The sequence below is a fragment of the Rhinoderma darwinii genome, unplaced genomic scaffold, assembly GCF_050947455.1.
Source record: "Rhinoderma darwinii isolate aRhiDar2 unplaced genomic scaffold, aRhiDar2.hap1 Scaffold_47, whole genome shotgun sequence".
NCBI lineage: Eukaryota > Metazoa > Chordata > Amphibia > Anura > Rhinodermatidae > Rhinoderma > Rhinoderma darwinii.
In genome coordinates this window covers 348,272-373,656 of record NW_027464015.1, presented here as the reverse complement: position 1 = coordinate 373,656, position 25,385 = coordinate 348,272, and the positions used below count along the sequence as shown (strand labels likewise).

The 25,385-nt window shown below is 42.2% G+C and overlaps 1 long non-coding RNA gene across 1 annotated transcript; it reads left to right on the top strand.

The window, feature by feature from the left end:
- The first annotated feature begins 3,140 nt into the window (after positions 1–3,140).
- Positions 3,141–25,072, top strand: LOC142719148 (uncharacterized). The gene is made up of 3 exons (XR_012872605.1): positions 3,141–3,222; positions 6,914–7,025; positions 22,583–25,072. It is a non-coding gene; the product is annotated as an uncharacterized LOC142719148 (long non-coding RNA).
- The last annotated feature ends 313 nt before the right edge of the window (positions 25,073–25,385 follow it).

Genomic DNA, 25,385 nt, shown 5'->3' with positions numbered 1-25,385 from the left:
CGCCTAGCCAACCAGATCAGCCGATTTATGTGTTTTATGTCGTTCGTTCGTTCGTTCATTGTATTGTTTTTCCTTGAAAATCTGAGAAAATGTACAAATTCTGTTACAAATTCTATTTTGGCACCTTCTAAGCCCAGAGGAAGGGCAATCCTCCAGCCATGGTTTCCCTAGAGGTTTCCCCCACAGGGGGTTTTTCCTTTCCTGCGTGCTGGAGGGTGACTCTTCGTGAGTCGGAGGTTTGCCATTTTGGGTTTGGTCATATAATATAATAAAAGTTTTGACCATTTAACACCCAATTATAATGTTTTGTGTCTTTATTTTGCATTCTTTGGTTTGGTGATTGGGATTCTGGGTCTATCACATATCACAAAATCATAAGGCCGGACATCTACTTCCCACACTGACATAGAATGGAGACAACAAGCGTTGCAGCACAATTAAGTGTACACATCCTTACATTAAGATATTGTATTACGGTCTGTAGCCTTTGGGGGGAATATATTAACCTTTCTACAACAGTTTACTAGCGTAGAAAATTCACAAAATGCGCAAATGTTGAAATTTTAGGGGGCAAAAAATGAGCGGGGCTTAGCAGAAATGGCCAACAATTTTACTATAATTTACGCCAGTAAGGGCATGACCACACGTGGCGGATTTCCTCCGCAACTGTCCGCATCAATGCCGCACAGAATCTGCGTTGCAGATTCTGCTGCGGATCTGCACAAAATGTGCAGTAAATTGATGCGGACTAGCTGCTGCGGACTGCGGGAAAAGTGCTTCCCTTCTCCCTATCAGTGCAGGATAGAGAGAAGGGACAGCACTTTCCCTAGTGAAAGTAAACGAATTTCATACTTACCGGCCGTTGTCTTGGTGACGCGTCCCTCTTTCGGCATCCAGCCCGACCTCCCTGGATGACGCGGCAGTCCATGTGACCGCTGCAGCCTGTTATTGGCCTGTGATTGGCTGCAGCCGTCACTTAGACTGAAACGTCATCCTGGGAAGCCGGACTGGAGACAGAAGCAGGGAGTTCTCGGTAAGTATGAACTTATATTTTTTTACAGGTTGCTGTATATTGTGATCGGTAGTCACTGTCCAGGGTGCAGAAACAGTTACTGCCGATCGCTTAACTCTTTCAGCACCCTGGACAGTGACTATTTACTGACGTCTCCTAGCAACGCTCCCGTCATTACGGGAGCCCCATTGACTTCCTCAGTCTGGCTGTAGACCTAGAAACACAAAGGTCCAGCCAGAATGAAGAAATGTCAAGTTAAAAAAGCAAGACGGATCCGCAGCACACATAACATGTGCATGACAGCTGCGGACTTCATTGCGGAAATTAGAATCTCCATTGAAGTCAATGCAGAAATTCCGCCATGAGTCCGCCACTGCTCCGCAACAGACAGAGCATGCTGCGGACACCAAATTCCGCTCCGCAGCCTATGCTCCGCAGCGGAATTTTACGCCTCGTCTAAACGAACACTGCTAAATTAAAGTGTAAGTCAATGGACAAACGGCTCCGCTGCGGATTAACGCTGCGGAGTGTCCGCAGCGAAATTTTAGTGAAATTCCGCCACGTGTGAACCCAGCCTAACTGATGTAAATTATAGCAGAAATCTATATGTATAGTGCGGCCCAGATTTATCTCTGGGGGGCGTAACAAGGCAAAGGTCCGTGCCAGACCCATACCTCCCCCCAATCAGACTGTATGCCCCCCCAATCAGACAATAAAATAAATTGTAAAAATGTACTTTAACTGTACAGCAGGCCGAAGCACGTAGAAAGTACTGATGACAGGCCGCGTTGCAGCTAAAAGATGCGACACATTTATTAAGAGTCGTTCGCCTGTTAATAAATGTGTTGCATCTTACTCCAGCAAACTGTTTAATAGGACTGGTGTATGAAACGCCAGTATTAAAGGGAATGTGTCGCTAGGAATTTATTTTTATTTTTTTCAGTTAAACAGTTAGTATATAAGTGATTACACATTGTTTTAATTTTTTTAAAATTCAGGAAATATTATAAATTAGATTCTAATTTATAACATTTCCATGTGCTGGTCACTAGAGGGAGCAAATCCCAAAATTGCAGCATTGGCATGTGGTAAAGCAACCTCATTGCCTTATGCTGCAAATTTGGAGTAGGCACACTCGCTCTGCCCCAGCACACACCAGTAAACATACCTACCAACTTTCAAGTATCTAATCTAAGTAGTCTCTGCCCACACATACCCGGTTCAGACCACTCAGTATTATGTTCCCATAGGACCCCCCACACAGTGTAATGACAAATAGCTGCCCCCATACAGTTTAATGCCCCCTTAGCTGCCCCTAGTACCAGTGCGCTGATATAAAGCGCCAGTGCCCATATAGATAGTGTCACACACAGTGCCCATGTAGATGGTGCCACACACCCCAGGGATTCCACTCCAGGAGGAGCCCCTGCTGTCACTGTCCATATATGGACAGTAACGTAAGGCATTCCCTATAGGAGCAGAATCCCTGTCCAGAGCGTCGGCCACGCTGTGGCCAGGGATCGCACTCCAGGAGGAGACCTTGATGTAATTGTACATATATGGACAGTGACGACAGGCAGGGCCGCACCTGCCATTAGGCGAGGTGAGGCAGCGGCCTCAGGCGGCGCCACCGAGCTAAAAACGGGGGGCGGCATATTGTGGCAGGGCCAGGGGGGATGCGTGGGGAAGGCAGGGGAGAGTACTTTACCTAGTAGACGTGCAGCACGATAGGCGCACGTCTGCTAGTACACTCCCCCTCTGTGACGCTGCACGCGCCGCGAGAGAGGAGCATAGGAAACCTGGAGGACTGCGGGAGGAGCGGCCGAACGCTCTCTCCTGAAGAAAAGAAAAGCAGCTGGTAAGTAATGAGTTGAGGACAGGAGGCTGAGTCGTTGATAAAGACTAGAGCGGCAGAGTGCCAATTACTGCGCTCAGCCTCCTGCCCTCACTAATTTAAAAGTGATGGGCTGCTACCATACTGACAAGAGGGGGGCATCTGACTGACTGCATTGGGCAGCCTTAGATGTGTGCGACATGGTGCTGCATCCTCCCACCATGTAGGGGGCGCAACTGTGCAGGCCGTGCTTTGGACTCTATATTCTCTGCTCCTCGTTACACACACTGAGGAAGCAGAGGAAGCAAGTGCAGAGCCGAGGAGGAAGCTCCGCCCACAGTCCGACCTGCAAGAAACCTGTGCAGCTGGAGAGATGGTAAGTTCCTGTGAGTGTGTGTGTATATATGTATACATACATGCCTTGTGTCTGACTGTCTGTCTATGTGTGTGTATATATGTGTCTCTATATGTATACATGCTTTGTCTGTCTGTCTGTGTGTGTGTGTGTGTGTGTGTGTGTGTGTGCGTGTGTGTGTGTATATGTGTCTGTATATGTATACATGCCTTGTGTCTGTCTGTCTATGTGTGTGTATATACAGTGAAGGAAATAAGTATTTAATCCCTTGCTGATTTTGTAAGTTTGCCCACTGTCAAAGAAATGAACAGTCTAGAACTTTTAGGCTAGGTTAATTTTACCAGTGAGAGATAGATTATATAAAAAAAAACACAGAAAATCACATAGTCAAAATTATATATATTTATTTGCATTGTGCACAGAGAAATAAGTATGTGATCCCTTTGGCAAACAAGACTTAATACTTGGTGGCAAAACCCTTGTTGGCAAGCACAGCAGTCAGACTTTTTTTGTAGTTGATGATGAGGTTTGCACACATGTTAGATGGAATTTTGGCCCACTCCTCTTTGCAGATCATCTGTAAATCATTAAGATTTCGAAGCTGTCGCTTGGCAACTCGGATCTTCAGCTCCCTCCATAAGTTTTCGATGGGATTAAGGTCTGGAGACTGGCTAGGTCACTCCATGACCTTAATGTGCTTCTTTTTGAGCCACTCCTTTGTTGCCTTGGCTGTATGTTTCGGGTCATTGTCGTGCTGGAAGACCCAGCCACGAGCCATTTTTAATGTCCTGGTGGAGGGAAGGAGGTTGTCACTCAGGATTTGACGGTACATAGCTCCATCCATTCTCCCATTGATGCGGTGAAGTAGTCCTGTGCCCTTAGCAGAGAAACACTCCCAAAACATAATGTTTCCACCTCCATACTTGACAGTGGGGACCGTGTTCTTTGGGTCATAGGCAGCATTTCTCTTCCTCCAAACACGGCGAGTTGAGTTAATGCCAAAGAGCTACATTTTAGTCTCATCTGACCACAGCACCTTCTCCCAATCACTCTCAGAATCATCCAGATGTTCATTTGCAAACTTCAGACGGGCCTGTACATGTGCCTTCTTGAGCAGGGGGACCTTGCGGGCACTGCAGGATTTTAATTCATTATGGCGTAATGTGTTACCAATGGTTTTCTTGGACTGTGGTCCCAGCTGCCTTGAGATCATTAACAAGTTCCCCCCGTGTAGTTTTCGGCTGAGCTCTCACCTTCCTCAGGATCAAGGATACCCCACGAGGTGAGATTTTGCATGGAGCCCCAGATCAATGTCGATTGACAGTCATTTTGTATGTCTTCCATTTTCTTACTATTGCACCAACAGTTGTCTCCTTCTCACCCAGCGTCTTACTTATGGTTTTGTAGCCCATTCCAGCCTTGTGCAGGTCTATGATCTTGTCCCTGACATCCTTAGAAAGGTCTTTGGTCTTGCCCATGTTGTAGAGGTTAGAGTCAGACTGATTAATTGAGTCTGTGGACAGGAGTCTTTTATACAGGTGACCATTTAAGACAGCTGTCTTTAATGCAGGCACCAAGTTGATTTGGAGCGTGTAACTGGTCTGGAGGAGGCTGAACTCTTAATAGTTGGTAGGGGATCAAATACTTATTACTCTGTGCACAATGCAAATAAATATATATAATTTTGACTATGTGATTTTCTTTTTTTTTTTTATATAATCTATCTCTCACTGGTAAAATTAACCTAGCCTAAAAATTCTAGACTGTTCATGTCTTTGACAGTGGGCAAACTTACAAAATCAGCAAGGGATCAAATACTTATTTCCTTCACTGTATGTGTCTCTATATGTATACATGCTTTGTCTGTCTGTGTGTGTGTGTGTGTGTGTGTGTGTGTGTGTGTGTGTATATATGTGTCTGTATATGTATACATGCTTTGTCTGTATGTGTGTGTGTGTGTGTATATATATATATATATATATATATATATATATATATGTGTCTGTATATGTATACATGCCTTGTGTCTGTCTGTCTGTATGTGTGTGTATATGTGTCTGTATATGTATACATGCCTTGTGTCTGTCTGTATGTGTGTGTGTGTATATATGTGTCGGTATATGTATACATGCCTTGTGTCTGTCTGTCTGTATGTGTCTGTATGTGTGTGTATATGTGTCTGTATATGTATACATGCCTTGTGTCTGTCTGTATGTGTGTGTATATGTGTCGGTATATGTATACATGCCTTGTGTCTGTATGTGTGTGTGTGTGTGTGTGTGTGTGTGTGTGTGTATATGTGTCTGTATATGTATACATGCCTTGGGTCTGTCTATGTGTGTATATATGTGTTGGTATGTGTATACATGCCTTGTGTCTGTCTGTCTGTATATGTGTGTGTGTGTGTGTGTGTGTGTGTGTATATGTGTCTGTATATGTATACATGCCTTGTGTCTGTCTATGTGTGTATATATGTGTTGGTATGTGTGTACATGCCTTGTGTCTGTCTGTCTGTATATATGTCTATGTGTGTATATATGTGTCTGTATATGTATACATGCCTTGGGTCCGTCTATGTGTGTATATATGTGTTGGTATGTGTATACATGCCTTGTGTCTCTCTGTCTGTATATGTGTGTGTGTCTGTATATGTGTGTGTGTGTGTGTGTGTTTATATATATATGTGTCTGTATATGTTAACATGCTTTTTGTCTGTGTCTGTGTGTGTGTGTGTGTGTGTGTGTGTGTGTGTGTGTGTGTGTGTGTGTATATATGTGTATATTTGCCTGTATTTGTAGAGGGCAGCAATAGAGTCCCCCGCACAGTGCGCCATCCAACCTAATCCCGGCCGGTAATATAATTTTAAAAAAACAGACATAGGATTTTTTTTTTTATTGAAATAAAAACTCCCCCGCACAACCCTCTTTCACCATTTTATTAAAAAAAAAAAACGTACAATATCGAAGTAGTCCAACTAATCCATGACTAAGGCTGGGTTCACACGACCTATTTTCAGGCGTAAACGAGGCGTATTATGCCTCGTTTTACGTCTGAAAATAAAGCTACAATACGTCGGCAAACATCTGCCCATTCATTTGAATGGGTTTGCCGACGTACTGTGCCGACGACCTGTCATTTACGCGTCGTCGTTTGACAGCTGTCAAACGACGATGCGTAAAATGACTGTCTCGTCAAAAGAGGTGCAGGACACTTCTTTGGACGTTTTTGGAGCCGTTTTCTCATAGACTCCAATGAAAACAGCTCCAAAAACGGACGTAAAAAACGCCGCGAAAAACGCGAGTTGCTCAAAAAACGTCTGAAAATCAGGGGCTGTTTTCCCTTGAAAACAGCTCGGTATTTTCAGACGTTTTTGGTCACTACGTTTGCACATACCCTTAGTCTAAATGGTCCAGCCGAACATAGCAAAAAAATAAAAGTTAGCAGTATTACAAATATAAAACCTATACTTTTTTATACTCCCCTGCGCCACAATAGAAACTAGAGGTCAAGGAAAAATAATTTCCCTTCATGTAACTCTGCTTCCTGTCAACTGAAAAGTTAGCCGCCAGAGGGAAAAAATGTTTCCCCATTGTGGAGTACAAGAAAGTCTAATTCCCAGGTGGGGCTTTCTTGTACTCATCGGGGAAACATTTTTACTTCTGACAGATGATTTTTCCGTTCACAGTTTGTGTTTTTTCCACCCCTGCCCTAGATTTCAATCCTACATCCGCCCCTGTGTGCAGAATATCACAAGTTCACAACAGAGCTTGCAGAGGAGAAGCGCACGCCCCTGCGGACCACGATACAGAGAGCGCGTCTAACGAGTGAGTATGGCAACTCTGCACCTCTCCTCAGCCTCCACATGTTATTGGATGAGAGGAGGAGGAGAAGGGCGGACTGTGGCTGATAACATTCGCTACTGGTATATATTTATATGTGCGGTATATTCACTGCTGCTATATATGGATCAGAGCGGTATATACACTGCTGCTATATATGGATCTGTGCGGTATATTCACTGCTGCTATATATGGATCAGAGCGGTATATACACTGCTGCTATATATGGATCTGTGCGGTATATACACTGCTGGTATATATTTATATGTGCGGTATATTCACTGCTGCTATATATGGATCAGAGCGGTATATTCACTGCTGCTATATATGGATCTGTGTGGTATATACACTGCTGCTATATATGGATCTGTGCGGTATATTCACTGCTGCTATATATGGATCTGTGCGGTATATTCAGTGCTGCTATATATGGATCTGTGTGGTATATACACTGCTGGTATATATTTATATGCGCGGTATATTCACTGCTGCTATATATGGATCAGATCGGTATATACACTGCTGCTATATATTGATCTGTGCGGTATATTCACTGCTGCTATATATGGATCTGTGCGGTATATTCACTGCTGCTATATATGGATCAGAGCGGTATATACACTGCTGCTATATATGGATCTGTGCGGTATATTCACTGCTGCTATATATGGATCAGAGCGGTATATACACTGCTGCTATATATGGATCTGTGCGGTATATTCACTGCTGCTATATATGGATCAGAGCGGTATATACACTGCTGCTATATATGGATCTGTGCGGTATATTCACTGCTGGTATATATTTATATGTGCGGTATATTCACTGCTGCTATATATGGATCAGAGCGGTATATTCACTGCTGGTATATATTTATATTTGCGGTATATTCACTGCTGCTATATATGGATCTGTGCGGTATATACACTGCTGCTATATATGGATCAGAGCGGTATATTCACTGCTGCTATATATGGATCTGTGCGGTATATACACTGCTGGTATATATTTATATCTGCGGTATATTCACTGCTGCTATATATGGATCTGTGCGGTATATTCACTGCTGCTATATATGGATCTGTGCGGTATATACACTGCTGCTATATATGGATCAGAGCGGTATATTCACTGCTGCTATATATGGATCTGTGCGGTATATACACTGCTGGTATATATTTATATCTGCGGTATATTCACTGCTGCTATATATGGATCAGAGCGGTATATACACTGCTGCTGTATATACGCCGATCTGCTGCAATAGGAGATAGGGGTTGCAAAATCTGGTGACAGAGCCTCTTTAAGACCTGGATTAGAAAAATAAAAAGGAGACACGGCGCCACATAGTGCAATAAAGCGAGGGAGTATATTGAGCAATATGACCAACAAGAAAATTGCTCACCTTAGAGAATGGATACCAGTAGGTATCACAAAAGCATGAAGCTGCAGCCAGGTTACTATACTGACTGTAAAGTGCAGCATGTGTTACTATACTGACTGTAAAGTGCAGTGTGCGTTACTATACTGACTGTAAAGTGCCGCATATGTTACTATACTGACTGTAAAGTGCCGCATGTGTTACTATACTGACTGTAAAGTGCCGCATGAGTTCCTATACTGACTGTAAGGTGCCGCATGTGTTCCTATACTGACTGTAAAGTGCAGCATGTGTTACTATACTGACTGTAAAGTGCAGTGTGCGTTACTATACTGACTGTAAAGTGCCGCATATGTTACTATACTGACTGTAAAGTGCCGCATGTGTTACTATACTGACTGTAAAGTGCCGCATGAGTTCCTATACTGACTGTAAGGTGCCGCATGTGTTCCTATACTGACTGTAAAGTGCAGCATGTGTTACTATACTGACTGTAAAGTGCAGCATGTGTTACTATACTGACTGTAAAGTGCCGCATGTGTTACTATACTGACTGTAAAGTGCAGCATGCGTTACTATACTGACTGTAAAGTGCCGCATGAGTTCCTATACTGACTGTAAAGTGCCGCATGTGTTACTATACTGACTGTAAAGTGCAGCATGTGTTACTATACTGACTGTAAAGTGCCGCATGTGTTCCTATACTGACTGTAAAGTGCCGCATGTGTTACTATACTGACTGTAAAGTGCAGCATGCGTTACTATACTGACTGTAAAGTGCCGCATGTGTTACTATACTGACTGTAAAGTGCTGCATGTGTTAATATACTGACTGTAAAGTGCCGCATGTGTTACTATACAGACTGTAAAGTGCCGCATGTGTTCCTATACTGACTGTAAGGTGCCGCATGTGTTCCTATACTGACTGTAAAGTGCCGCATGTGTTACTATACTGACTGTAAGGTGCCGCATGTGTTCCTATACTGACTGTAAAGTGCCGCATGTGTTACTATACTGACTGTAAAGTGCAGCATGCGTTACTATACTGACTGTAAAGTGCCGCATGTATTACTATACTGACTGTAAAGTGCCGCATGTGTTACTATACTGACTGTAAAGTGCCGCATGTGTTACTATACTGACTGTAAAGTGCCGCATGTGTTACTATACTGACTGTAAAGTGCAGCATGCGTTACTATACTGACTGTAAAGTGCCGCATGTGTTACTATACTGACTGTAAAGTGCAGCATGCGTTACTATACTGACTGTAAAGTGCCGCATGTATTACTATACTGACTGTAAAGTGCCGCATGTGTTACTATACTGACTGTAAAGTGCCGCATGTGTTACTATACTGACTGTAAAGTGCCGCATGTGTTACTATACTGACTGTAAAGTGCCACATGTATTACTATACTGACTGTAAAGTGCCGCATGTGTTACTATACTGACTGTAAAGTGCCACATGTATTACTATACTGACTGTAAAGTGCCACATGTGTTACTATACTGACTGTAAAGTGCCGCATGTGTTACTATACTGACTGTAAAGTGCCGCATGTGTTACTATACTGACTGTAAAGTGCCGCATGTGTTACTATACTGACTGTAAAGAGCAGCATGTATTACTATACTTACTGTAAAATGCCGCATGTGTTACTATACTGACTGTAAAGTGCCGCATGTGTTACTATACTGACTGTAAAGTGCAGCGTGCGTTACTATACTGACTGTAAAGTGCCGCGTGCGTTACTATACTGACTGTAAAGTGCCGCATGTGTTACTATACTGACTGTAAAGTGCCGCATGTGTTACTATACTGACTGTAAAGTGCCGCATGTGTTACTATACTGACTGTAAAGTGCCGCATGTGTTACTATACTGACTGTAAAGTGCCGCATGTGTTACTATACTGACTGTAAAGTGCCGCATGTGTTACTATACTGACTGTAAAGTGCCGCATGTGTTACTATACTGACTGTAAAGTGCCGCATGTGTTACTATACTGACTGTAAAGAGCCATTAAAGGAGCCCTGACACAAGTTTGAACACTGACATTGTTCTTTCATTTTTGTGTTTGAATTTTGGATACACGTTGCCCTGGTAATTTTACTAGTATTTATAGCAGGGGCAATATAGGGATATTTACTACACAATTGCCTGTAGCATTATGAGACCTTGCAGTTTATAACAATGATGTTCAATAAGGGCCTGTTCACATCACCGTTCGATTCCGTTCCGTTCCGTAGTCGACTCCGCTATTGATTCCGTCGGAAAACCGGAAACCAGCCGGAATGGTGACGAACGGAAGCCATTAGCGATGTTTCCATCAACATTGAGATCAATGGTGACTGAAAGGGAAGCTGTGCTGTCACTTTCACTTTCCGTTGCGGGGTTCACCCGACAGAACCTCGGAACAGAAGCGAACGGTGATGTGAACAGGCCCTAATGTATTTTTTTGTTCACACAGCTTTAATTTTTTTGTTTCGTTTTACAAGTTGCTTCTTACTTACAATTTTTTTTTTTTTTGTGTGGAGGGGGGGGGGGGGGCGCCATTTCCATTTTCGCCTCAGGCAGCAGAAAAGCTAGAGTCGGCCCTGGCCCCAGAGGTATCAAAGCAATGGAAAACCACCAGAAGTGACCCCATTTTGGAAACTACACCTCTCAAGGAATTCATTTATGGTTGTTTTTACCATTTAGACTGCACAGTTTTTTCACAGCACCTATTTGAATTGGGCTGTGAAATAAAAAAAATGAAATTTTTTCCAATAACATGTAATTTTTTATCATAATTTATTATTTTCACAGGGAACAAAATACACCATTTTGTTGCCCAATTTCTACTAAGTGCAGCAATACCCCATTTGTGGAGATAAACTGCCGTTTGAGCCCATGGGAGGCCTCAGAAGGGAAGGAGCGCTGTGTGTTCTTTGGAGTCCAGATTTTGCTGGTTTGGTTTTTGGGTGCCATGTCGCATTTGCAGAGCCCCAGAGGTATCAAAGCAATGGAAACCCACCAGAAGTGACCCCATTTTGGAAACTACACCCCTCAAGGAATTAAATGATGGGTTATGTGACCATTTAGACCCCCATAGTTTCTTCACAGAACTTATTTGAATTGGGCTGGGAATTTAAAAAAATATAATTTTTTCCAATAATATGTTTTTTTTAGCTCAAAATATATTATTTTCACAAGAAATAAAATACCCAATTTTGTTGCCCAATTTGTCCTGAGTGCGGCAATGCCCAATTTGTGGTGATAAACTGACATTTGGGCTCATGGGAGGGCTCAGAAGGAAAGGACCACCATTTGGTCTACTGGGGATTTTCTGGTGCAAAGTCATGTATGCAGAAGCCCCTGAGGTACCAGTACAGTTGAAACCTCTGAGAAGTGACCAATTTTAAAAACTACACCCTTAAGGCATTCATCTAGAGGTGTAGTGAGCATTTTTACCGGGACATACACCCCATAAACTGTAATGTGGGTTCTCACGGATATGGCAATACCCTCAATGTGGCTGTTATCAGCTGCCTGGGCACACGGCAGGGCTCAGAAGGGAAAGATAAGGGGGATAATCTGTGCGGAGTGCATCAGGGTAAGTAAAACTGGGGTAGATTAAAAATCAAGTGATGTATGATACATTTTGAAGCACTCTTTCATACGGAGCCTTAGTTTTTCGGGACACGTCACATTGATATATTGTGTCATCCCTTATCCCCCTCTTATAGCAGACTTTGTACCTCTTTTGACTTTTTCCTTTCTTGCCAGTTTGGGGAACTTCTCCTGGAAAGTGTTGCCCTGGTACGATGCGTGTGGCCTTGCTTCCAGAAGTACTGGGTGTCCCCCCTTCTTGGTCCCTAAAAATTCGTTTCTTGATAACCACCTCTTGAAATTCCAGGAAAGTTCCCGTCTGGCCTGTACATGGATGTAGCACGTACGCATTGTACAATGCCATCTGTATGATGTGCACGGCCAGCTTCTCATACCACACCGCATGGCGCAGTAGGGCTTCAGGACTTGATCTGACAAGTCCACCCCTCCCATGTACCTATTGTAGTCCAGGATGCAGTCTGGTTTGGGGGTCTCTGTACTGGTACCTCGTACAGGTACATGGGTACTGGTGTGGCATCTCTCTTGTCTTGTACTTGACACACAATCTGTTGCTGCTAGATTGTGCCCTGCTCTCACCCCTTCTGAGTGTTTGCCCTGCAGAGTCTTAGGGAGGCCTCTCAGATTTGTTCTAGCAGTGCCGCATGCCGCCGGACTTCTGGAAGCGAGGCACTTGAAGAGTGGGACGCTGGTATAAAAATTATCCAGGTAAAGGTGGTAACCCTGGTCCAGCAGTGGGTGCACCAAATCCCACACAATTTTTGCATAACTCCCAGTAAGGGGGGGGGGGCATTCTGGGGGCTGAATACTGGTGCCCTTCCCTTCATGTATCCTAAATCTGTAGGTATACCCTGATGCACTCACACAGCTTACACATCTTCACGCCATACCTTGCCCTCTTACCCGGCAGGTACTCGAGGAATTGAAGCCTCCTTTTAAAATGTACCAAGGACTCATCAATAGAAATACACTTCTCGGGGGTGTATGCTTGGGAAAACCGGGCACTGAAACGGTCTAATAGGGGTCTCCGTTTATACAAACGGTCAAAACTGGGGTCATCTTGGAGTAGCCAATGCTCATTAGGATTTTTTTTTTTTTAGGTTCCAGTTCAGTTCTGATGTTGCTTTGAGGGGCCTATATATTAGACACCCCATTTTAGAAACTAGACCCCTCAAAGTATTCACAACAGCATTTAGAAAGTTTATGAACACTTTAGGTGTTTCACAGGAATTTAGAGCAAAGTAGAGGTGAAATTGACATATTTATTTTTGTCAGAAAATCATTTTTATACCTTTTTTTTCTATAAAACAAAAGGTTTTACCAGAGAAACCTCAATATTTATTGCCCAGATTCTGCAGTTTTGAGAAATATCCCACATGTGGCCCTCGGGTGGTAATGGACTGAAGCGCCGGCCTCCGAAGCAATAAAATAGTGGATTTTGAGGCCTCTTTTTTATTAGGCACCATGTCCGGTTTGAAGAGGTCTTGTGGTGCCAAAACAGCGGAATCCCCCAAAAATGACCCCATTTTGGATACTAGACCCCTTCAGGAATCCATTGTAGTTTTCTTGGGGTGCATGCGGCTTTTGGATCAGTTTTTATTCTATTTTTAGTGGGCGCGGTGACTAAAAAACAGCAATTCTACTATTGTTTTTTTATTCTATTTTTTTTACAGCGTTCACCGTGCGCTATAAATGACACATTCACTTTATTCTGCGGGGCGATACGATTACGGCGATACCAGATGTTTATAGTTTTTTTTTATGTCTTATGGCGTTTGCACAATAAAATACGTTTTGTAAAAAATCATTCACTTTTTCTGTTACCTTATTCTAAGAGCCAGAACTTTTATATTTTTCCATCAATAAAGCCGTGCGAGGACTTATTTTTTGCGTAACGAACTGTAGTTTCCATCAGTACCATTTTTCGGTACATGCGACTTTTTGATCTCTTTTTATTCCATTTTTTGGGAGGTGAAGTGACCAAACAATTGTGATTCTGGTACGGTTTATTATTATTTTCTTTTCGGCGTTCACCGCGCGGGATAAATAATGAAATCATTTTGTAGTTCAGGCCGTTACGGACGCGGCGATACCAATTATGTATAGTTTATTTGTTTATTTATCTATTTTTATTAATAATAAAGGACTGATAAGGTAAAAAGGGGGATTTTTACTTTTATTACTTTTGCATCTTTTATTTTCTTATTTTTACACATCTTTTTTGTACTTTTTTTTAACTTTATTACTTTGTCCCACTAGGGGACATGAGGGCAGGAGGCCCTGATCGCTATTCTAATACACTGCACTACATGCGTAGTGCAGTGTATTAGAGCTGTCATCTACTCACTGACAGCAAGCATAGTGGGTCCTGACTTTGTCGATGGCATAGCCGGACGCCATTGTTTGGTGTCCGGTTGCCATAGTTACAATCGCCGGCCGCTATCGTGTAGCAGGCCGGCGATTGTAGCTTAACCCCTAAAAAGCCGCGATCCCTATTGAACGCGGCTTTTAAGGGGTTAATCAGCGGGGACACAGCGTAATAACAAGAGTAATAACTTTTTTATTTTTTCGTTGACACGGCCATGTGTGGGTTTCATTTTTATGGGACAAGTTGTACTTTCTAATGGTGCTATTTAACCCCTTCCCGAATTTGTCGTAAGTATACGACATGGAAAGCCAGTGCTTCCCGCAAAATGTCGTATACTTACGCCAAATGTTTGGCACCGGCTCAGAAGCTGAGTCGGTGCCATCATCCCCGGATGTCAGCTGTATCTGACAGCTGACATCCTGCTGTAACGGCGGGACCGAAGTTAACTTCGATCCCCGACATTAACCCCTTAAATGCAGCCGTCAAAAGCGATGGCTACATTAAAGGTGTTTGCATCTCATCGACACCCCAGCAATGAAATCGCTGGGGTGTCGGTGGCTGCAATGGCAACCGGAGGCCTAATAGTGGCCTCCCGGTGTGCCTAGCACGGAAAACTTCCAGCCTCCGCCCGGAGGCGTGGCCTGAAAGGCTTCCGTAGCTGCCGGCAAGATGGCGCCGGCTCAGTAGATGAGCCGGAGCCATCAGCGGTGGATATCAGCTTTATGTTACAGCTGACATCCACATGTAACGGCAGGAACTGGAGCTAGCGCTGATCCCTGCCATTAACCCCTCAGATGCAGCGATCAGATCCGATCGCTGGATCTTTGTGGTTGCTAGCAGATCGGCAGCTGTGCCCTGCAATCGCACAACTGCCGACTGCTACTATGACACCAGGAGACCTAACAATGGCCTCCTGTTTGCCATTACGGAAGCCGATTAGGCCCCGCTCGGAGGCGAAGCCTAATCGGCTTGCTGTCAGTGAATGACTGACAGATCTAATACATTGCACTACGTAGGTAGTGCAATGTATTAGAAAAAAAAATCTGACAGTTGGACCTTCAAGTCCCCTATCGGGACTAAAGTAAAGTGTAAAAAAAGTTGTAAAAAATATAATAAAAGTTTTAAGTAATAAAATAAAACACAATCGCCCTTTTTCCCTTATCAAGTCCTTTATTATTGAAAAAAATAAATAAAGCATACATATTTGGTTCTCACAACTTGGCGACAGAAAAAATACATTCTTTTTACAAAAGTAATTTTATTGTGCAAAAAGTTGTAAAACATAAAAAAGTGCCATAAATTAGGTATTGCCGGAATCGTACCGACCCGCAGAATAAAGTTAACATGTAATTTATAACGCATGGTGAACACTGTATAAAAAAACCCTAAAAAAACTATGGCAGAATTGCTGTTTCTTGGTCACCTTGCCTCTCAAAAAATAGGATAAAAGGTGATCAAAAAGTTGCATGTACCCCAAAATGGTACCAATAATAACTACAGCTTGTCCCTCAAAAAAACAGCCCTCATACCGCTACGTCTATGAAAAAATAAAATTAGTTATGGCTCCAATAAGTCAGGAAATAAAAACATGCAGTTGTGCAGATCAGAGGGGAACATTTCATCTGTTTCAAGATACGATTTATCAGGGCCCTCAAATTATTGAACCATGAAGGGGGGACCCAAACATATCTGCTGGAAGCGAGGGTGCCCATATTATACCAGGACAACACTTCCCAGCAAAATTCCACAAACTGCAAAGGTGCGGAGTGTGGACCAAAGGGGGATAAGAAAGGACGCCATATATGAGTGCGACACGGGCCTGTGCAGAAAGGATTGCTTCACTGCGTAACACACATCTATGGATCATTTTATTGTTTTTTTACCCCATTATTATGCCACCTGACTATGCCCCTGATGTACTCTGCCCAGCTTACATGTACCCCCACATTATAAATGGAAACACCAGTAATACTCAAACAAAACTACTACCAAGCAAAATCTACGCTTCAAAAGCCAAATGGCGCTCCCACCCATATGAGCCCTACAGTGTGCCCAAACAGCAGTTTACTTCCACATATATGGCGCCGCCATACCCGGGAGAACCCTTTTAACAATTTTTGGGGTGTGTGTCTACAGTGTCCTAAGCTGGGCACGACATACTTGCCACTGAATTGGCAATTCTGGGGAAAAAATTTAATTTTTACTTTGCACCATACACAGCACATTTATTTATGGAAAAAACCTGTGGGGTGAAAATGCTCACTACACCCCTTACTAAATGCCTCGAGGGGTGTAGTTTCTAAAATGGGGTCACTTCTGGTGGGTTTATTTTATTATTTCCCATCTGAGCCTCTGCAATTGTGAACCAATTCTGTGTAAATCGCCAAATTAGGCCTCAATTTCGCATGGTACTCTCGCAATGAGCCCTGTCAAATGTCCAGGCAAAAGATTAGGGCCCCATGTAGGGTGATTCTAAAACCGGGAAACACAGCATAATAATTAGAGTGCGGTCTTGTTATGGTGGCACAAGCTGGGCACCACATATTGGCATATCTATGGAAAATATCCCATTTTCACTCTGCAATATCGAGTGCACACTAATTTATGCAAAACAGCTGCAGAGTTAACATGCTCACTACACCACTATGTAAATGCATTGAGGGGTGTAGTTTCCAAAATGGGGATCACTTTTGGGGGGGTTTCCACTGTTTTGGTCCCACAGGGGTTTTGCAAATGCGACATAACGACCAGAAACCAATCCAGCAAAATCTGTACTCTGAAAGCTAAATTGCGCTCCTTCCCTTCTGAGCCCTGCTGTGTGCCCAAAAATGAGTTTATAACCACATATGGGGTATTGCCGTAGTCGGGAGAAATTGCTTAACAAATTTTGGGTTCTTTTTCTACTTTATTTTTTGAGAAAATTAAATTTTTTGAGCTAAAGCTACGTCTTATTGGGAAAAAAAATGTAATTTTTATTTTCACTGCCCAATTCAAATAAAATCTATGAAACAGCTGTGGGGTCAAAATGCTCACTACACCCCTAGATTAATTCCTGAAGGGGTGTAGTATCACAAATGGAGTCACTTTTGGGTAGTTTCCACTGTACTGGTACCTTAGGGGCTTTGCAAAAGTGACATGGTGTCAAGAAACCAATCCAGCAAAATCTGGGCTCCAAAAGCGAAATGCCGCTCCTTCTCTTCTGTTCCTTGCCATGTGCCCAAACAGCAGTTTATGACCACAAATGGGGTATTGCCGTACTCAGGAGAAATTGCTTTACAAATATTGGGGGGGGGGGGGTTCTTTTTTTCCTTTATTTGTTGAGAAAATTAAAAATGTTGACCTAAAGCTACATCTTATTGATGAAAAAGGATTGTTTTTATTTTCACTGCCCAATTCTAATAAATTCTATGAAACACCTGTGGGGGTCAAAATGATCACCACACACGTAGATCTTCAAGGGGTGTAGTTTCCAAAATGGGGTCACTTTTTTGGCGTTTTCATTGTTTTGTCCACTCAAGGGCTCTGAAAATGTGTCCTGGCCATTCCTGCTAAATTTGAGCTCCAAAAGCCAAATGGAGTTCTTTCCCTTCTAAGCCTTGCCGTGTGTCCAAACAGCAATTTATTGCCACATGTGGGGTATTGTTTTACTATAGAGAAATTGCTTTACAAATTATGCGGTGCTTTTTCTCCTTTAATCCTTGTGGAAATGAGAAAAAATTAGCTAAACCTACATTTTCTTTGAAAGAATATAGATTTTCATTTTCACGGCCTACTTCCAATAATTTCTGCAAAAAACCTGCAGTGTCAAAATGCTCACTATACCCCTATATAATTTCCTCAAGGGGTGCAGTTTCCAAAATGGGGCCACTTGTGGGGGGTTTCCACTGTTTTGGTCCCTCAGGGGCTTTGCAAATGCGACATGGCCTCCGCAAACCATTCCTGCTAAATTTGAGCTCCAAAAGTCAAATAGCGCTCTTTCCCTTCTAAGCCCTGCTATGTGTCCAAACAGACGTTTATGACCACATGTGGAGTATTCTTTTACTCGGGAGAAATCGCTCTACAAATGTTGCGGTGCTTTTTCTCCTTTAGTCCTTTTGGAAATAAAAAAAAATTTGCTAAACCTACATTTTATTTGAAAGAATGTAGATTTTCATTTTCACAGCCTACTTCCAAAAAATTTATGCAAAAAAACTGTCTTGTCAAATTTCTCACTATACCCCTAAATAAATTCCTTCGAGGGGTGTAGTTTCCCAAATGGGGTCACTTTTGGGGGGTTTCCACTGTTTTGGTACCACAAGAGCCCTTCAAAACTGACGTGAAGCCTAAAATATATTCTAATAAAAAGGAGACCCGAAAATCCTCTAGTTGCTCCTTTGCTTCTGAGGCCGGTGCTTCAGTCCATTAGCACACTAGGACCACATGTGAGATATTTCCTAAAACTGCAGAACCTGGGCAATAAATATTGAGTTGCGTTTCTCTGGTTAAACTTTGTGTTACAAAAAAAATGGATTAAAAATTAATTTCTGCAACAACAAAAAATTTAGTTTGTAAATTTCACCTCTACTTTTGTTTAATTCCTGTGAAACGTCTAAAGGGTTAAGAAACTTTCTAAATGCTGTTTTGAATACTTTGAGGGGTGAAGTTTTTAAAATGGGGTGACTTTTTGGTGGTTTCTAAGATCTAAGGACCTCACAGCCGCTTCACAACTGAACTGGCCCCTGTAAAAATAGCCTTTTGAAATTTTCTTGAAAATGTGAGAAATTGCTGCTAAAGTTCTAAGCCTTGTAACATCATAGAAAAATAAAAGGATGTTCAAAAAACGAGGGCAATCTAAAGTAGACATATGGGGGATGTTAATTAGCAATAATTGTGTGTGGTATTACTATCTGCAGGCAGATACATTTAAATTTAGAAAAATGCTAATTTTTGCAATTTTTCGTTACATTTTGGTGTTTTTCACATTTATATACTGTATGTATCGAGCAAATTTTGCCAGTAACATAAAGTCCAATATGTCATGAGAAAACAATCTCAGAATCGCTTGGATAGGTTAAAGCATTCCGAAGTTATTACCACATAAAGGGAAAGATGTCAGATTTGAAAAATGAGGCTCTGTCAGGAAGGTCAAAAGTGGCTAAAGAGGGAAGGGGTTAATATTATGTGTGATGTACTGGGAAGCTGGAATTTTTTTTTTAGAATGGAGTGGAATTGGAAAAAAAACAGCAGGCCGGCATTTTCTTATGGATTTCGTTTTTACGGTGTTCACTGTACAGTGAAAGTGACGTGTTACCTTTATTCTGAGGGTCAGTACGATCGCGGTGATACCAAATTTATATAGTTTTTGTTATGTTTTATTACCTTTAAAAAAACGACAAAGTTTGAAAAAAATATTTGCACCATATTGTGACCCCCATAATAAAGTTTTTATATTTCTGTGTACAGGGCTGTGTAAGGCGTCTTTTTGTACGTGGAAAGATGTGGTTTTTATTGATACCATTTTGGGGAATATCGGGCATTTCAAACACTTCATTAAATTTTGTGGGCGGTTGTAGTGGCAAAAAAATAGCGATTCAGACATTTTTTTTTTTCACGCTACGGTGTTCACCATATTGGATAAATATTTTTATATTATTATAGTTTGGGTATTTTCGGACGCAGGGATACCTAATGTGTTTATGTTTATTTTTATATTGTGATCTAGGGAATTATTTTTATTGTTTTTTAGCCCCTCTAGGGGATTTGTACCTGCGATCATTGGATCGCTTGTGCCATAGACTGCAATATCACAGTATTGCAGTCTATGGTGAAATCAGTACTTTGTTATTGAGACCTGCCACAGGCAGGTCCTAATAGCAATCTTCCTATAGCAGGGCTGGGAGCGTTCACAAGGCGGCCAGCTGCTAGAGGAACACACCGGCTCCCACCATCTTGCCGCGTGTGAGCCGGTGTTACACAGCAGAGACCCAGCGGCTATGACGCCCGCTCTGCTTCTGAGCAGGCGCCATATTTAAATACCCTTTCCTTTACATAAATAGCCAGTGCAGCGACAGGAAAGGGTTAACAGGAAATAACTCAGAAGCAAAACGTTCTTCTTTTCTGCCTCCCTTCAGCCCCCGTAGCATTGATTTTATCATATCTCTATATAAATAGTAAATCTGTCTAGTTATGAAGTGATATGTCACCTGACCATACTGTAGCGTTACATTACTAAGCAGTCTTGCCATTCAGGAGTGTGGACAATTTGGGTGACAACAGTTGTCTGGGTTTTCTCTGGGCAGATATACAGAAGTGTCCTTCCTTAAAGAGGCTCTGTCACCAGATTTTGCAACCCCTATCTGCCATTGCAGCAGATCGGCGCTGCAATGTAGATTACAGTAACGTTTTTATTTTTTTAAAAACGAGCATTTTTGGCCAAGTTATGACCATTTTTGTATTTATGCAAATGAGGCTTGCAAAAGTACAACTGGGCGTGTTTACAGTAAAAGTACAACTGGGCGTGTATTATGTGTGTTACATCTGGGCGTTTTTACTTCTTTTACTAGCTGGGCGTTAGGAATGGGAGTGTATGATGCTGACGAATCAGCATCATCCACTTCTCTTCGTTACCACCCAGCTTCTGGCAGTTCACAGACACACAGCGTGTCCTCGCGAGATCACGCTGTGTCGTCACTCACTTCCTGCCCTAGGTCCTGCATCGTGTCGGCCACATCGGCACCAGAGGCTACAGTTGATTCTGCAGCAGCATCAGCGTTTGCAGGTAAGTAGCTACATCGACTTACCTGCAAACGCCGATGCTGCTGCAGAATCAACTGTAGCCTCTGGTGCCGATGTGTCCTCGCTCGTCCGACACGATGCAGGACCTGGGGCAGGAAGTGAGTGACGACACAGCGTGATCTCTCGAGAACACGCTGTGTCTGCACTGCCAGAAGCTGGGTGTTGTGAAGAGAAGTGGATGATACTTCTCGTCAGAACGCCCAGCTAGTAAAAGTAGTAAACACGCCCCGATGTACGCACATAATACACGCCCAGTTGTACTTTTACTGTAAACACGCCCAGTTGGACTTTAGAAAGCCTCATTTGCATAAATACAAAAGTGGTCATAACTTGGTCAAAAATGCTCGTTTTTTAAAAATAAAAACGTTACTGTAATCTACATTGCAGCGCCGATCTGCTGCAATAGCAGATAGGGATTGCAAAATCTGGTGACAGAGCCTCTTTAACTTATGTCTTCGGCCCCATGCAAACGACCGTATTTTTCATCCGTAATTACGGACCCATTCATTTCTATTGGCCACGGACACCTTTCTGTATTTTTGCTGAAAAAATGATAGAACCTGCCACTCTCCCATAGAAGCCTATGGGCGCTTCCGTATATATGGACGGCTACGGATGTGTATGCATAAACCATCCGTATTTACAGAAGCGTTGCTAAGCAACATGTTAGTGACATCATTTGCAGCCTCCCTTTTTTTTTACGTATACGTATATACGGATCAAATACGGATGCACTACAGACCGTATTTGCGGATATCGTTCCATATATATACGGATGACTACGGATTCGTATTTACCGACAGTATTTACGGATAGATGAAAATACGGTCATGTGCATGGGGCCTAACCCGAGATATATGGCGCGAGATGTTAAACGAAGATGTAAAAGAAAGTATTTACTCCGACGGATGCCATATGTCGCCCATAGACTCCCATGTTAAAAACAAGTGTATGTTGCTTTTTTTTGCTAGATGGCACGAGATTGTATTGAATTGGTATTATGATACATTGTATAACTTGATGCAAGTTAAGGGTTAACACATCTGTAAGGCCCAGTTCACACAAAGTTTTTTTATGCGGAAACCGTATCAGATTTAGTGTAAAAAAAAGTCCCAAACCACCTCCCATTGATTTCAATGGGAGGCGGAGGCGTTTTTTTCCGCGGCGGCTTTCAGCCGCTTGTGTTACAAAAAAGCGGCATACTCTTTCTTTCCGCCGTTTTTTACCCGAAAAATGCAGCGAAAAAGGCCACGAAAATAGCGGCAAGAATTTGCAGGCAGATTTTCCATTCCTGAATGAATTTTGAGGCAGATTTTTCTGCCTGCAAAAAAACTCTGTATAAACGGGGTCTAACTGAGAATTATTATTTTTATTTACAATCTATTTACTGTTTTTTCTTCCCTTTTTAGAGATGACGTGTCTTCATATGATGTCATCAGTCCTACTCCTATGTGGTGAACAGGTAAGTTACAAGAGGTAGGTGACTATTTAATATGAATGTATTGTCTGCGTTATTCACATAGAGTATATATGTATACTGCTACACATGGCCGGACGTGTTGCACCCATAAAATGGTGTAATCAGGAAAGATTGGTGACATATTTAGGAATGAATGACTCTCTTTTATGGACAGTTGTAGACACATGAAGGATTTTTGTGGGAATGATCTTCTACATGGGGAATAATGCCGGGGTTGCAGATATCTTGTAATGTCTGCCCCTTACATGGAGAGAGTCTCTATAGTGAGACATATGAGAATGCGTGTACGATTGGGAGCAGATCCCATCTACAGCCCCCATATCCTTCCAAATCACTTTACTGCATCATGGGAAATACCTATTTTTGTTGGCAGCTTTGCCCATGAAGGAACTTTATGCTTTAGGTTGGGGCTACATGGGAATTTCTAATCATGTGCAACACAAATGACTACTAGTACTACAGGGGCTCAGCAAATGTGACATGGCGCCCAGAAACCATTCCAAAATCCAAATGGTGCTCCTTCCATTCTGATCCCTACCGTGTGTCCAAACAGATGTTTATGACCACATGTGGGGTATTGTTTTACTCGGGAGAAATTGCTTTACAAATGCTTTTTCTCCTTAAGTCCTTGTGGAAATGAAAAAAAATTAGCTAAACCTACATTTTCTTTGAAAAAATGTAGATTTTCATTTTTACGGCCTACTTCCAATAAGTTCTGTAAAACGCCTGTAGGGTCAAACTGCTCACTGTACCCCTAGATAATTTCCTCATGGGGTGTAGTTTCCAAAATGGGGTCACTTGGTGGGGGTTTCCACTGTTTTGTCCCCTCAGGGGCTTTGCAAATGCAACATGGCCTCCGCAAACCATTCCTGTTAAATTTGAGTTCCAAAAGCCAAATGGCGCTCTTTCCCTTCTCAGCCTCGCCGTGTGTCCAAACAGCCATTTATTACCACATGTGGGGTACTGTTTTACTCGGGAGAAATTTCTTTACAAATTTTATGGTGCTTTTTCTCCTTTAGTCCTTGTGGAAATGAAAAAAAAATAGCTAAGCCTACATTTTATTTGAAAAAAAATCGATTTTCATTTACACAGCCTACTTCCAAAAATGTCTGCAAAAAACCTGTGGGGTCAAAATGCTCACTATACCCCTAGATAATTTCCTCATGGGGTGTAGTTTCCAAAATGGGGTCACTTGTTGGGGGTTTCCACTGTTTTGTCCCCTCAGGGGCTTTGCAAATGAGACATGGCCTCCGCAAATCATTCCTGCTAAATTTGAGCTCCAAGAGCCAAATGGCGCTCTTTCCCTTCTCAGCCCTGCCGTGTGTCCAAACAACCGTTTATTACCACATGTGGGGTATTGTTTTACTCGGGAGAAATTGCTCCACAAATGTTGTGGTAAAAAATGTAGATTTTAATTTTCATGGCTTAGTTCCAAAAATTTTTGCAAAAAAACTGGCGGCTCAAAATGCTTGCTACACCCCTAAATAAATTCCTTGAGGGGTGTAGTTTCCCAAATGGGGTCACTTTTGGGGAGTTTCCACTGTTTTAGTTCCACAAGACCTCTTCAAAGCTGACATGGTGCCTAAAATATATTCTAATAAAAAGGAGGCCCAAAATCCACTAGGTGCTAATTTGCTTCTGAGGCCGGTGCTTCAGTCCTTTATCACACTAGAGCTACATGTGGGATATTTCCTAAAACTGCAGAACCTGGGAAATAAATATTAAGTTGTATTTCTCTGGTAAAACCTTCTGTGGTACAAAAAAAATGGATTCAAATTGAATTTCTGGAAAAAAATAATGAACTTTGTAAATTTCACCTCTAGTTTGCCTTAATTCCTGCGAAATGTCTAAAGGGTTAAGAAACTTTCTAAATGCTGTTTTGAATACTTTGAGGGGTGCAGTTTTTAAAATGGGGTGTCTTATTGGGGGTTTCTAATATATAAGGACCTCAAAGCCACTTCACAGCTGAACTGGCCCCTGTAAAAATAGCCTTTTGAAATTTTCTTGAAAATGTGAGAAATTGCTGCTAAGTTTCTAAGCCTTGTAACGTCCTAGAAAAATAAAAGGATTTTCAAAAACAGAGGCCAATCTAAAGTAGACATATGGGGGATGTTAATTAGCAACATTTTTGTGTGTTATAACTGCCTGTCTTACAAGCAGATACATTCAAATTGAGAAAAATGCAAATGTTGGTGTTTTTCACAATTAAATACTGAATGTATCGGGGAAATTTTGCCAGTAACATAAAGTCCAATGTGTCACGAGAAAACAACCTCAGAATCGCTTGGATAGGTAAAAGCATTCTGGAGTTATTACCACATAATTGAAACATGTCAGCTTTGAAAAATGAGGCTCTGTCAGGAAGGTCAAAAGTGGCCACAGCGGGAGGGGGTTAAAGAGGCTCTGTCACCACATTATAAGTGCCCAGTCTCATACATTAGGAGATCGGCGCTGTAATGTAGGTGACAGTAATGCTTTCTATTTTAAAAAAAACGATCTATTTTCACCACTTTATTAGCGATTTTAGATTTATGCTAATGAGTGTCTTAATGCCCAAGTGGGCGTGTTTTTACTTCAGACCAAGTGGGCGTTGTACAGAGGAGTGTATGACGCTGACCAATCAGCATCATGCACTCCTCTCCATTCATTTAGGCAGCACATAGGGATCCTTTTAGATCGCTATGTGCTGTCTTATACTAACACATAAACAATACCGAAGACAGTTTTGACAG